A 15,454-nucleotide genomic window follows, 5' to 3' on the forward strand; every position below is an offset into this window, starting at 1 on the left:
GGAAATAGAAAAACTTTGAAAAACCAGATATTAAAATATTGTATAAAGCCCTTGTAATTAAAACATCTTCTATTCTTGGATAGGATGACTCAACACCACAGACTTGTTCATTTTTTCCTAAGTCAATTTATTATCACAATCTCAAAAAAAAGAGCAATGGGCTGGCTCTTTTGTGGAGCCAGACAAGGTGAAACTAAAGATTATATGGGGAAAATAATTTAAAAATTCAGAGTAAGATTAGCCCTATGAGATACTAAAACATACTAGGTGCTCAGTTGGTTGAGCGTTTCACACTGGGTTTCAACTCAGTTCATGATCCCAGGGTCCTGGGATCAAGCCCGGTGTCAGGTTCCACACTGAGTGTAGAGTCTGCTTGAGATTCATTCTCTCTCTCTCTCTCTCTCTCTCTCTCTCTCTCTCTTTCCTCCTCTCTTTCTCCCTGTGTCCCTCTCCCCCACTCTCATGTACTTTCTCTCTCTCAAAAATGTTTTTTAAAATTTTTACGTTTTATTTTTTTATTTTTTAAGAGACAGAGAGGGACAGAGCATGAGCTGGGGAGGGGCAGAGGAGAGGGAGACACAGAATCCGAAGCAGGCTCCAGACTCTGAGCTGTCAGCACAGAGACCAACGCAGGGCTCGAACCCGTGAACTGTGAGATCATGACCTGAGCCGAAGTTGGACATTCAACCGACTGAGCCACCCAGGCGCCCCTATTTTTAAAAATATTTTAAAAGAGTTTTTGTTTGTTTATTTGGCATGGCTAAGAACCCCAGAATAGTCAAAGCAAAAGACAACTAACAAATTGGGAGAAAATATTTGTAAGATATAGCACAGATAAAGGGCTAATATTCTTTGTATATAAATAACTCTTAAACATGGAGAGACAAAGGGCCAAAAACCTGATAGGAAAACGGGAAAAATACATTGATAGACAATTTTGGTAAGAAAAGCAGAAAAAAAGTTTTAATTTATAAGTTAAATTAGAAATAAACCACCTGTTGGGGCTTCTGTGTGGCTCAGTCTATCAAGCGTCTGACTCTTGATTTTAGCTCAGGTCACGCTCTCATGGTTTGTGAGATCGAGCACCGTGTTGGGCTCTGTGCTGACAGCGTGGTGCCTGCTTGGGATTCTCTCTCCCTCCCTCTGTTCCTTCCCTGCTCATGCTGCTCTCTCTCTCTCAAAGTAATTTTTTTTTTAAAGGAAGACAACACTTGCATCAGTCTCCATCAACAGACAGGAGGCCCAGATAGCATAACAGGGTACTTTAATAGAGTCGGGATTTAGGGAAACTAATGCAGAATGATGAGTGCCTTGGGGCTAGCGGGAGCCAGGAGGCCCTTACTCCCCTAGGTCTGCTGAAGGGGGAAGGCTACCCGGGGAGCCATGGAGTCAATCCACAATGGCTCAGCCGGGAGGGAGCTGCAAGAATTCACCACCCTTCATCCCCCATCCATCTGCCAGTACCCCCTAGTGGCTGAACTCAACCAGAAGCCTCCTGGAACGTGGAGCAGGTGAAAAAAGGTAGACATCTGGAGAGATGAATGGAAAATATTCAGAACACCGAGCATTTCAAGCACAGAGTGCACCAAACATAAAACTTAGAGTCTCGGACAGTCACAAGGCAACTCTCCGTAGAAGAACTCCCCTTGAAGAGTGAGAACTGGACAGGAGTTGAGTTATACCCGAATTTCTGTTCTCATGAAGTTTTACCCTAGTTTATGACCCTAGTAATAAAAGTGTCAACACAAACGGATGAGCTGTTTCAGGTGGTGAAGAAGATAGGGTGCCGTGTCTGGGGATGGGTGTGGTAGGCACGTGTCGTTTGTATTAAGGTGTGGTGGCATATGTAATGGGACAGCTACAAATAGCAGTGATTTAAATAAACAGTTCATTTCTCTCCCACACAAAAGATCCCCAGGCTGGTATTGTATGCTGCATCCCAGCCACAGTTTCATCAGCTCCCCTGGCTCCTATCTGTCCATCCTCGCTGCCATCTCAGGGTACAGGATGCTTTCAGAAGTTGCAGTTATTATATCAGCATTCCAGAGAGCAGGAGAATGAAAAATGGGAGGAAGGGCTTGTCTGCTTCCCTTCAAGGAGGCTTCCAAGAAGTCCCACTCAGCGTTTTCACTTCAATCCCATTAGCCGGAGATATGGCCACATCCAGCTGGTCGGGAGGCTGGGAAGAGTGGATGGTATCCGGGCAGCAAAGGACCGACCCAGCTGGAGAGCGGGGTAGTGTTGGGAAAGGCAGACAGGAGCGGGTGGCTTTGGAAGTCTTTTCCTAGGAAGCGACAGTTAATCTGGAACTTGAATGACAAGAAGCCTCTTGTTGGATGATGGGAACAGAACATTTCAAGCAAGGGGAAGAGCAGTGTGCAGAACTTGGATGATGGAAAATGCACCATGTGAGGAAGGAAGGGATGAGGAGAGGAGAGTTCCGGAGGTAGGTAGTGCCTAGACCATATGGGTTTTTAGCCCTTACCACGAGAGCTTCCTGTTCATTCCTAAAAATTTACTGGAACGTTTGGCTCTAATCGATGCTAGAGGAATCTACTCTCAAATACACTGGAAATGTCTCGGTGTTAATCCTGATTTCATCCTCGATTATTTAACAGGATGTGGTAAATTATTGTTTGTTCTGCCTTTGATTTGTCTATAGGCAACAAATAATTATATTTGGTCATTAGCTGCCTCGGTGAGAAACAGGTAATATCACATAGCAGATCCATTGTGGAATGCTTTCTGTAGGTGTGTGGGGTGCAGCAGATATGAGGACCTGGGCATGGGGGTACTAACATCAGAAATACTACCATATCTGTGGTTTCTGGTTGGGTCTTTCAGGATGTGTAACAGCCAAGAAAAGATGTTTAAAAATCACTTTTTCCACTTTTTATCCTTTTTCTTCTTAAGATCGTTCCCATTTTGTAGGAATTTATATCCTACTACTGGCCAAGGCTATACAACGTTTACACGTGTAAACTTTCACCTGAGTTTTTAGTATCTGTTGCATATTTTGTGCTCCTCCAACACTCAAGCAAAAGCTATGGAAACTTTCAGCCAGTAGGAATTGCCACACATGCCTGTCTGTGGTCGCCCTCTAGTGGGCTAATTAGGCATAACACTTAAATGCCACCTGCCGATGTCCTCATCTGCCGAACACCCACCCCTCCTAGGTGACAATGCAGCAGTGTCTCCTGAGCTGAGCACAACCTGCCATATCCTTGGGCAACCACAGGAATGAGCTGTAAAGTTGAGCTTCAGGTTTTTTAGGTAAAGACTCAGAACACCCAGCTCTTCCTCTCAATTCACTGTATTCCAAAGTGTTTGGTGGTTTCTCTCCTTATCCAAACACTTTGCATTCTACCTTCATATCACATCCAGCCCTGGGGCCTTGAATTTTGTCTTCTTCCTAATAGGCTTCCTGTCATTTGGCCTCCAGGCTGCATGTGTGTATGTGTGTGTGCGTGTGTGTGTATGTGTGTGTGCGTGTGTGTGTGTGCGTGTGTCTGTGTGTGTGTCCCACTGCCTGCTTGAAGGTGCATGGGGGTTGAGACAGAGTGTGAAGTTGAGTGTGTTAGGGCATGGGGGAAGGAAGAGGGGTCCACACACACCATCAAAGGAACTGAAGCTGGAGAGATTCCTTTGCAACCCATGTTTTCCCCTAATGAACGTGAAATGTAGACATGGAAACACACTTGTAATGTATTGGTTTTGGTAAAGATAAGCACAAAAAGTTAACAGCAATCCTCCCTGGTACAGCCTTAAGATTTACACTAAAATCATGATAGAGCAGATGCCTAGCATAATGCAAAATGAAATATGCTGCATTCCCGATATGAAACCAACTACAGAGAAGCCTCTCTTTCCTTGTGGAGGTGGTTGTGTTGAGGTGAAGGCGGCACTGAAATTGTCTGAAGACCTGGGACTGAGTCTTTACTTGCCTGCTTACCATTTCTGAGGCTTGGGATGTGTCATGCACTCTGAGTCTCATCTTTATGAAGTGAGGATGCTAATGTCCATCCCACAGGGTTGGAACAGGGATCGAGCGAGACTTCGAGAAAGCCCTTTTGTGAGTTGCGAAACTCTAATCGAATGTGGAGTTTTATTACTATAGGATCATTCTATAGGTACCCCTGTCTTTTTTAAGGTTCAGAGGTGAGGCCCATAAATGTTGAACAAAAGGACAACACGGATGGGGTAAGGTGTTTGATTAGATCAAGCATTTACATAAATGTTTCCTGGAAGTTCTCTGTCAACTGCTGTGGTTGAATCCCCACCCTTCCCACTATAGTATATTAGCTCATGTCCCAGGAAATCTGGCCCCAAATGTTGTCATCGTTTCCTCTCACCAACCTGTCCTCAAAGCCAAGAGAGTTAGATTTCTAGAAATTACCTATGATAGCATTCCTTCACCTCTTATATCCAATATGGCGGCTCCTCATTGTCTAGGGAACAGAGGCCTTAGCACCGCCCCTGAGGCTCTTCAGGAACTGGCCTCAGCGTATCTAACTTCATTTTCTCCCAATCTCAATCTTATATCCAACATGGCAGGAAAAATCTCGGTCTCCAGTAGAGTACACAGTTGTGTCTAAGAAGGGTTGCCATGGGCCAAACTGAAGAAGTCAGATTAAGTGGCCGAGACAGTTGGAAATAGAAAGCAGCCCAGAGGTCAGGAGCCAGGTGAGCTCGAGATCATCAGGAAGGGAAGTACAAGGTGGAACTGAGGCAGAAGGGTCGGAGATGGTGGCCCAAGAGGGAGCTGGTTTCACTGGGTTCTGAGAATTTGGCACATGGTGCAAGGGCCATAGTCAAAGGCAGAGGTGGCAGTCACACACCCAGCCCTGAGCCCGTCCACCTCTGCAGGCCCTTCGTCTGGGTTTGTTTCTTCATTTCTGTCATATGTTTACATGAAGAGCTACAGCTCTTTTTAGCCCTGGCCGGGGGCTTCTGCAGGGCATCCTGACCTGTGAATGGAGAGGTCAGAAAGTCAGTGCCTCTCAGTGGACTAAGGCTTTCCCTCTTAATGTGAAGAATGTCGTCCTGTTCAGGGATGTGACATTTCCTTACAGACCAAATAGGACTGTAGACACGGGGCCCATAAGATATACACAACTTAAAAAAAAATGCACAACCTTACATAACTGGTTATGGAGCTTTGTTGAATTGACATCTACAATGTCTTGACATTAAGAATGTAAATAGAATTAACAAAGAAGAATATTTGCCTTGTTTGCAACGATGGCAACTATTGAAACACTTTGTTAATGGGGCGCCTGGCAGGCTCATTCGGAAGAGCATGTGCTTCTTGATCTTGGGGTCGTGAGATCGAGCCCCATATTGGGTGTAGGGATTACCTAAACAAACAAACAAACAAACAAACAAACAAACAAACTTAAAAAGAAGTAAACACTTTGTTCAGAAGCAAATTATTCCTGTGTCTGCCAGTCCTGCCTGCATGTTAGAATCGGCTGGGAATTTTGCAAACGCTGGGATGCCTCAGCCCTGCATCAGAACCATTCAGTCTCATCTTTGACATGAGGCCAAACTTGAGGATTTTTTTTATTTTTATGTTTTTATTTATCTTTTTGAATTTTTATGTTTATTTTTAAAATATAATTTATTGTCAAATTGGTTTTCATACAGCACCCAGTGCTCATCCCAACAAGTGCCCTCCTCCATGCCCATCACCCACTTTCCCCTCCCCCCCCACCCTCAGTTTGTTCTCTGTATTTAAGAGTCTCTCATGGTTTGCCTCCCTCCCTCTCTCTTTTTCTTTCCCCTTCCTCTCTCCCATAGTCCTCTGTTAAGTTTCTCAAGATCCACGTATGAGTGAAAACATGCGGTATCTTTCTCTGCCTGACTTGTTTCACTTAGCATAATACCCTCCAGTTCCATCCACGTGGCTACAAATGGCCAGATTTCATTCGTTCTCATTGCCAAGTAGTATTCCATTGTATGTATAAACCATATCTTCTTTACCCACTCGTCAGTTGATGGATGTTTAGGCTCTTTCCATAATTTGGCTATTGTTGAAAGTGCTGATATAAACATTGGGGTACATGTACCCCTATGCATCAGCACTCCTGTATCCCTTGGGTAAATTCCTAGCAGTGTTATTGCTGGGTCATAGGGCCATTCAGCAAAGTCGCAGGGTACCAAATTAATGTACAGAAATCAGTTGCATTTTTATACACCAATAATGAAGCAGCAGAAAGAGAAATAAAGAAACTGATCCCATTCACAATTGCACCAAGAATCATAAAATACCTAGGAATAAACCTAACCAAAGATGTAAAAGATCTGTATGCTGAAAACTATAAAAAGTTTATAAAGGAAATTGAAGAAGATACAAAGAAATGGAAAAACATTCCATGCTCATGGATTGGAAGGATAAATATTGTTAAAATGTCAATACTACCCAAAGCAATCTATACATTCAATGCAATCCCAATCAAAATTGCACCAGCATTCTTCTCGAAGCTAGAACAAACAATCCTAAAATTTGTATGGAACCACAAGAGACCCCAAATAGCCAAAGTATTATTGAAGAAAAAACCAAAGCAGGAGGCATCACAATCCTAGACTTTAGCCTCTACTACAAAGCTGTAATCTTCAAGACAGCATGGTACTGGCACAAAAACAGACACATAGACCAATGGAATAGAATAGAGAACCCAAAATTGGACCCACAAATGTATGGCCAACTAATCTTTGACAACGCAGGAAAGAATATCCACTGGAAAAAAGACAGTCTCTTTAATAAATGGTGCTGGGAGAACTGGACAGCAACATGCAGAAGATTGAAACTAGACCACTTACACCAAACACAAAACAAACTCAAAATGGATGAAGGACCTGAATGTGACAGGAAACCATCAAAACCCTAGAGGAGAAAGTAGGAAAAAACCTCTCTGACCTCAGCCGCAGCAATTTACTTGACACATCTCCAAAGGCAAGGGAATTAAAAGCAAAAATGAACTATTGGGACCTCATCAAGATAAAAACCTGCACTGCAAAGAAAACAATCAACAAAACTAAAAGGCAACTGATGGAATGGGAAAAGATATTTGCAAATGACATATTGCATAAAGGTTTAGTAGCTAAAATCTATAAAGAATTCACCAAACTCCACACCCAAAAAAACAAATAATCCAATGAAGAAATGGGCAGAAGACATGAAGAGACACTTTTCCACAGAAACATCCAGATGGCCAACAGGCACGTGAAAATATGCTCAGTGTCACTCATCATCAGGGAAATACAAATCAAAACCACACTGAGATACCACCTCACGTGGGTCAGAGTGGCTAAGGTGAACAAATCAGGAGACTACAGATGCTGGTGAGGATGTGGAGAAACAGGAACCCTCTTGCACTGTTGGTGGGAATGCAAACTGGTGCAGCCGCTCCGGAAAACAGTGTGGAAGTTCCTCAAAAAGTTAAAAATAGAACTACCCTGAAGGATTTTTTTTTAAACCCTGCAGGTGAGGAGTGCCTGGCTCAGTCAGTTGAGCCCCCGACTTCAGCTCAGGTCATGATCTCGTTGTTCGTGAGTTCAAGCCCTGTGTCGGGCTCTGTGCTGACAGCTCAGAGCCTGGAGTCTGCTTTGGATTCTGTGTTTCTCTCTCTCTCTCTGCCCCTCCCCTGCTCGCACCATGTCTCGCTCTCTCTCGTCTCTCAAAAAAAAAAAAAAAAAATCCCTTTAAAAAAATCATTCTAAATTCCAGGGAAGAAGGAAATCATGTTCTGCTTCATAGAGTTGAAGTTGACAGGATGCTAACCTGAGAAATCAGGGTGTTATGAATTGACTTCAGTGTATGTGTTTCTTGTAACGATGGAGCTGGTAGCCAGTTAGCCCACGGAGTACCCGGGGTATTTGCTACATGCTGTGGCATAAAATGAGTTACTGATTTTCTCTGGATTTTGCTGTGGGCATCACCTGGGTGGCAAACATCTGGGTTTTTTTCTTGCTTGGAATCCATTCCACTTTCTAGTACCTCTGTGTTCTTTAGGTGACTGCCTCTTCCTCATTCTCATTCCGTGTAGCTTAGGTCTCATGGACTCTATCCCCCAACTCCAGGGTTTAGTCAGGCTTCATCTTCAGCCATTCAGAGCATTCTCTTCTACTGGCCCCAGGGACTGGCTCAGGAAAGGGAAAATTCACTCACGAGAGGCTGGTGAGATCCAATGCCGAGATTTTTTAGAGTTCTCTCCATTGGGATTCTGAGGTACGGGATGCTGTAAGCCTGGAGCTGTTGAGGTCCACCATATGGAAAGAGCTGTTGGAAATAAATCCAACACAGAGGAAAGCAGAACTGAGGAAGACAGAGGGCTGTAGGGAAGGACTCCTGAAGATCCCATCAGAACTGCTGCACCTGTCCATGCCTACGGCTTTTACATTATAGAGACCAGTAAATTCTCTTCTTACTTTGAAATTGTGTGGGTTAGTTTTCAGTCACTTGCCATTGGAAAAGACCTGCCCAGTACAATAGAACAGTGCCCTCAGTTCAGATTATGTGCTTTCTTCCCCCACATAGGCTGATCTTACCTTTCCTATTTTGCTAGAAGACAGAAATGAAACCCCAAATATGGGTCACACAATAGTTGCTGCTGACCTTCTACTGGACGCTCTCTGAGCAAAGTTGAATCCAAAGTATTTTGAGGATTAACTGTAAAACATTGAGCACCTACCTCTAGCAAGTGAGATATTTGTTCATATAGGCTTCTTTGAGAAATCAACTTTGCCTTTATTTTTATTTTTTTGATTTGAGAGAGAGACAGAGAGAGAGAGCAAGCAGGGGAGAGAGGCAGAGAGAGAGAGAGAGAGAGAACCTCCATGCTGAGCAAGGAGCCCAATGCAAGGCTCCATTCCATGGGCCTGGGATCATGACCTGAGCTGAAATCAAGAGTCAGATGCTCAATGGACTGAGCCACCCAGGAGCCCCTGCCTTTAATATTAAGTTTAGAATAAGTTATTACAAATGTCTGCAAAGCTCTGTTATCATTGAAAATGGAAGCTGGAAATGTTTTGCTAAGTTAAAATTTATGTGCAAGACTTCAAAGGAAGGAAGAGGAAGGATAAGGCTCATTTACAAACGTAGTTAGTGCATTTTTTTTGGGAGAAAGAGTCAAAGAATTTTAGGCCCATACTTTCTGGTTTGTTTTCCAAAGGGAGGATGAATAATATCAGTTATATTTTCTCTTTCTTTTCTTATTACTATGGGTATCAAAACTGGGAAAATAAGGTTGTTTTTTTTTTAATGCGGCAGTAGTTACTTGTGTTTTAATCTGTTTTAAAAAAATTTTTTTGAATTTATTTTTGAGAGAGAGAGGGAGGAGCAAAGAGAGAGGGAGACACAGAATCTGAAGCAGGCTCCAGGCTCTGAGCTGTCAGCACAGAGCCCGACACGGGGCTCGAACTAAATAACCCGAGATCATGACCTGAGCCGAGTCAGATGCTCAACTGACTGAACCACCCAGTGCCCCTGTGGTGCTTTAAATCTTAAAAAAAAAAAAAAAAAAAAAAAAAAAAAAACTCAACTAAAGAAAAGGAGAATAATGCGTTGAGTGCACAATACAATATACATTGTACAATACTGATAATACAATAGATGTAACAACAACAGAAGCTTATATATATTAATCATGGGTTATATCCCAAATTCTGGGCTAAATGCTTAGCATGCATTATTTAATGTGCCCCTCACAATAACCTGCCCAATCATCTCGCATTTTGAGGCTGAGCAAGGCTAATCTAACTTACCCCTGGCCTCCTGACTGATTAGTGGGAAAACCAGACTTCAAACCCAGGTCAGACTCCAGGGCTTCATTACCAAACGCTACTGACTTAATTTTCAATCTCTCCTTTGTTCCTAATTGTGCAGAAATATAACTGAGGGAGTTTTTCTTGCTCCACGTGGTGATTTTTAAAAGTTTAAGCCAGTATTAAAAATCAGGGTGGTGGATGGATAGTTAACATCAGAACGGATGGTTCTAGATTTTTCATAGAAGTGGGGAGATCTGGTCTCGATGGGCCTCCTTCCCCTGAGGTGGGAGGCAAAGTGTGTCTGGCTGCCTCTTTTCGATGGGGCGGGTTGTCTGTAATGGGCCCAGCTCTCCGCAGAGGCTCTGTGGCTCCCTGGCTTTCCTGCTTCCATCCCTCCTCCTGCTTATCAGTCCTCTGTCTCTAAGGAAACAGGTCCAAGTGCACGAAGCCTGCTCGATGCCTTCCACGGTGCCCTATTGTCTGAAGGTCCTTCATACCCTGTTTCTCCCCAGCTTTCTAGTGTCTTCTTGGCCTCGCCACCCCTAGCCACCCCTTCTCTTCTTCCTCTAGCCATGCAGAGCTCCTCACAGTCCACCGAATGCACTTGATGTGTGCCACCCTCTCTCATGATGTTCTGGTGCCATCTGTGTCCTTCTGCTCTTTCTTAATTTTTAAATTCTTACTCAGACCTCAGGGGTGCCTGGACGGCTCAGTCAGTTGAGCATCTGACTTCAGCTCAGGTCATGACCTCACAGTTTGTGAGTTCAAGCCCCGCATTGGCTGTCTGCCCTCAGTGAGGAGTCTGTTTCAGATCCTCTGTCCTCCTCGCTCTCTGCCCCTCCCCTACTCACAATCTCTCTCTCTCTCTCTCTCTCTCTGAAAAATAAACATTTAAAAAATAAATAAATACAATTAAAAACAATTTCTTACTCAGACTTTAAGCTCCAACCTCCCCCTCCCCATGTCATCTCTTTGGGAGACAGCAAATCCTTTTCTGGAATTCTCTTTACTTACCTGGGGAAAACTTGCGTCCTTCCTTTCTTGCCTCTACAGCCCTTCTTGTTCTCAGCTCCTATCCAGTTAACCACATTTTACTTCATCTAGTTAATAGTGGGCCTGGCTGTCCTGTTAGACTCCAAGTGCCTTGAGGGGAAAGGTTGTCTTAGTCTTCTTTGCGTTTCCAGAACCTGATAACAGTGATGGGCAGAGTAAGGGCTCAGTCCCGTGTTAGTCCCCTCCCCTATCTCCCTAATGGCGGTGACTACCTTATCAACGCCGACTTTTCTCTGCTTAACTCGGCAGCACTGGTTCCTGGAACACCATAAATGCTCAATTAGTCTCAGTATCCATTGAATGAATGTACGCCTGTCACAGCAGAATTTCACCTGTGTCAGAGCCAACATTGAGTTTGGCCTTTCCAGGCCCCTCCCCAGTCTGTGTGCTCAAGTACTCCCAGCTGCCAGCAGCACCTGTTACTCGTGTGCTCCGACCTTCTGACCATGAAGCCAATGAGAGACTCGGCTCAGGAACCAACATATGTTACGGTCATTGTTCTCAGAAGCAGTGGAGGTGAGCAAAATCCCAGATTGCCGCCTGGACCTCAGGCTGCTCCCCACCAGCCTGCCTGTCCCTCTGGTGGGAATTATATTCTGCTTGACTGGCCTTGCCTTCTTGCCTACTTGACTTCCCTACTGGGGCAGAAGCCCAGACTTGCACAGCAGCCGTGTAGGTGTGGGTTGCAGGCACCTCGATGCCCGTCTTCATGGCTCCTGTTAACTCCTTTTATTGTCACTGCACTAGGCACTGCTATGAACTTTCTGCCGCCATGTTTCATGGGGTCTTTTTGAACGCCGATGGGAACTCAGAACTCACTACCATTCATGCTTCTCTCTAACCTGGCCATTTACACGGTAAATCCTCTGCTGGAGGGGGAGCTCATCTCTGCTCCTGTGTTAGGTAACTCCCGCCAATTCCATGCTACCCGTTCTGGCCAGGAACTCCCACATGCCTTCCAGAGTTGTGTCCACTCTTTTCCTGGGTCATCTCAGCCTTTCCTTCCAAGTTGAAGTTTTCCCTTTGTTTTCTGTCTTCTGAAGATAGATCTTGGCGTTTCTAGTCCTTCAAGTAACTATCTTGGTAAACTTGTTCTATAAAAACCAAAAAACAAGTTCTTATTATTTTAAACTCAAGATAACAAATAATAATCATAATGATACGGGTTTTCAGTCCTGGGCTGACAAAATTGCCTTAAAAAAAAAATTCCACAAGGAAACTGTCCCCACGCCTAAGTCTCTGCAGCGTAGGAGGGGTCTGTGGCCCTCCCTCACAAACTCAGAGCCTCTCCTAGGAGTCAAGTGACCCAGCCCCCTCCTCACTCCCAAGAGGGCTGGTCATGGGGGCGTCCTGCACCCACATTCCTTTTCTTCCTGGGAGAGACAGGTTTCCTCTGTTCTCTGACAGGAAAACTGGAAAGCATCCTTAATGTTTTCTCACTGAGAGTGACTTACTGGGATATTGGGGCACTTTCCATGCCTTCGTTCTCTTTCCTCATTTATCTTGTACAAATTATGTTTATGAGAAGACACTGCCCGATGTCTTATAGTGTTGTGCAGTAGAAACACGAGTGCTGGTTTATCAAGCTAACTCCTCCCCAGACGAAGGCAGGATCGTTGACGTGTGGAGGAGTAGTTACTGCAAGTCTAGGTCTGCCAATGTACGGCAAGAATGTCCCTTGGATGTAGGGACCCCACCAATCACACCGTCTCTTCTGATGATCTTGGCCTCACTGATGATCTTGCCTAAAATGACGGAAGCTACGATATCCAGTCTGGTTTCCTGAGTGTTACAGGCCTGGAATCTCCCCGAACAGCTCTTGCTTTGGACTTTCAAAGATCCTTCTTTTGTTTCCAGTCATCCAGGTGGGGACACTTCCCTGCCCCTCCCTCCGGCTCTTTCCTTCTGGTTCTGGATGTGATTACCACCTCCCAATAAACTATTGCTAGAAACGACATGTCTCGGGAGATAATGTACACACTTTTCTGTGTCCCCCTCCTCCCCAAGCCTCCTATGTGTGTCCTCCCATGCAGAGACAGTGTAACTTACTGGTGGAACGTAAGGATTCCGGAACCAGAGAGATCTGACATCAAATCCTGGCTCTGCTCCTTCTATGTGTGTGTGGCATTGGACTAATCATGTAACTGATCTGAGCTTGTGTCTCTGTTCCTGCAGGTAGGACCGGTACAGAACTCATATGGTCGCTGTGCAAAGATTGGCACGGGTGGGGAGTGAGGGCACCGTGCCTGGAGACCCTGTAACTGTTGTCAACTATTCTCACTGGCTGTATGGCAGAAAGGAATATTATCGAAGCAGCAGGCCAGCCTTCCAAAGCTGCTGATCCTTCCACGGCAGCTCAGACCTCGCTCCCTGATGTGTTGGTGATATGTGCCAACGAATATATTCCAAATGTGTCGCAAATATATTCCAGATGCGTCAAGAATTTCAGTATTTTCCTGTGTAATAAAACCTCAGTGGAGAATCATCTTAAGAGTGTCAATTGGTTTTATCTGTCAAATAACAATAATGTGTGCTATACCTCATGGGGAATGTTTTTTTTTGTTTGCTTCTGAGCTAATGGGAACATTAAAATAATAGCTCCAATGAGGAAGGGGGTAGGGAAGAGGCCCCGTCCCGCTGTCACCATCTTATTATTTTTTAAGTTTATTTATTTATTTTGAGAGAGAAAGAGACAGCGCAAGTGAGGGAGGGGCAGAGAGAGAGGGAGAGAGAGAGAATCCTAAGTAGGCTCCGTGCTGTCATCACAGAGCCCAGCTCGGGGCTCAATCCCACAAACCATGAAATCATGACCTGAGTTGAGATCAAGAGTTGGATGCTTAACCAACTGAGCCACCCAGGCATCCCTCACTGTCACCATTTTAAGAGGCTCCCTGGAGGGTAGTGGTTACACTGAATCCTCACTAGCCCGGGGCAAGCTGAGGTACAGCCAGTTACATTGGCACAGCTTTTGTCATTGGGAGTGCCAGCAGGTTGGCTCCTGTGTCTCTCCCTTCCTCACTTCCTCCTTTTTCTTTTAGCATTTTCCTACTTTCTGGTACCACCAGATGTCCCAGATTCATCTTGTGTTTCCTCTGCTCCCATAACCACTTCTTCTTGAACCCCTGGTTCCCTTTATTGGACCATGGTGCTTAGAAGTCAAGAAAAAGCCCATTATTGCTTTCTCTTATGTGATAGTACTCTGAACACTTCTATATTCTGGTCACCAAATGGGCAGTCGTTTTTCACACATAAGTGATTGTGAGACACCAGCTGGGTGTCCTATGATCTAACCCCGTTCTGACACTATCTGCCTGGAGACAGCATTGATCCCACAGTCCTACAAGACTGCCTCCCAACCCCAGTGCACTTAAGACCCCAATCAAAAGCACAGGCTATCATGTGCTCCTGACCACCTGCCTGTAAACTGGAGGTTCCCATAGCCTCCTTCTTGGGTTTGATTAATCTGTTACGGTGGCTCACAGAACTTAGGAAAACAGTTTACTTACTAGATTACACCTGCTTTATACAAGGATTTTCTAAATGGTTTTAGTGTTCGGTTTTTTTTTTTTTTAATGTATTGGCTTAAAGAAAGGACCTTTACTAAAAGCAGCTAGCAATAAGACCATGGCCATCAAACTAGTTTCTCTCATAGAAGTGGCTCTTCTTTTAAGTGTTTCTGACATTGTTCTTGGACTGTCTTAGTGTCAAAAGTCTGTAGTTATATCATTTGTTGTCACTCAACAGTCTCGGGGAGAACAGCCCAGATGGCAGAGATGTATAGGGCAAGGTGACTAGGATGGTCACTACTGTGCAAGCCACCATTACATTGCCTGGCATTTCTGGCTCCTTTAAAATCTTTCTCACGTTGAACCGATAACAGCCTTCCCCTAAATTACACCCATTGGCATTAATTCTGTACTGGGCTCACACAGGAAATAGTCTAGGCTCCTTTTCACGTGGTAGCATTTTAAATACCTGAATATACTAACATTTTCTTCTCTGGTCCAAATTGCACCAATTTCTTTATCTACTCACAGGAGATTGTTTTTAGTCTCTTCATAATCCTGATGTCCTCTTTAGAAAATATGACATTTTATTAACAGTCCCTTTATAATATATTGCCTAGTATTGAATAATTTGTTTGACTAGCTTGAAGAAAAGTACATCCATTGTTTCCGGCATTCTAGGTCCTGTAGCTCCATAAATACACTTCTAATTACATAATTTGCAGCCAAACTCCTCATACCTAGGACATCCTACTTCAAACTTTGGGCTTCAAGATCATTTTTACAAATCCACAGTTTTTGGATTGGGTTTGGGATTCTCTCTCTTCTTCTCTCTCTGCCCCTCCCTCTCTCTCTCTCTTTTTCAAGATAAACAGATAAACTTAAAAAGAAAGGCTTCTCCTTTAAAAAAAATCCACAAGTACAAAATATAGCCCTTGGGACAATAAAAAAGATAAATAAATACTAATAATAGCTAATGTTTAATGAGTTACTATATGCCAGGCTTTTTACAGCATTATATTATTATTATTATGTCTCATAAAACCCCATGAAGTGGGTTTTATGATTATCCCCATTAGGCAGATGGGAAAACTGTAGCTTAGGTTAGAGAGGTTAAGTGGCTTACC

The 15,454-nt window shown here is 44.1% G+C and overlaps 2 long non-coding RNA genes across 2 annotated transcripts; one reads left to right on the plus strand and one right to left on the minus strand.

The window, feature by feature from the left end:
- Window positions 1-5,151: 5,151 nt before the first annotated feature.
- On the minus strand, window positions 5,152-11,027 carry LOC123379411. The gene is made up of 3 exons (XR_006583791.1): window positions 10,783-11,027; window positions 8,171-8,281; window positions 5,152-5,357 (listed from the first exon to the last, which is right to left on the minus strand). It is a non-coding gene; the product is annotated as an uncharacterized LOC123379411 (long non-coding RNA).
- A 20-nt stretch (window positions 11,028-11,047) lies between these two features.
- Window positions 11,048-13,306, plus strand: LOC123379412. Its single transcript, XR_006583792.1, has 2 exons — window positions 11,048-11,337; window positions 12,997-13,306. It is a non-coding gene; the product is annotated as an uncharacterized LOC123379412 (long non-coding RNA).
- The last annotated feature ends 2,148 nt before the right edge of the window (window positions 13,307-15,454 follow it).

Source organism: Felis catus, chromosome C1 (genome assembly GCF_018350175.1).
Source record: "Felis catus isolate Fca126 chromosome C1, F.catus_Fca126_mat1.0, whole genome shotgun sequence".
Classification (NCBI taxonomy): domain Eukaryota; kingdom Metazoa; phylum Chordata; class Mammalia; order Carnivora; family Felidae; genus Felis; species Felis catus.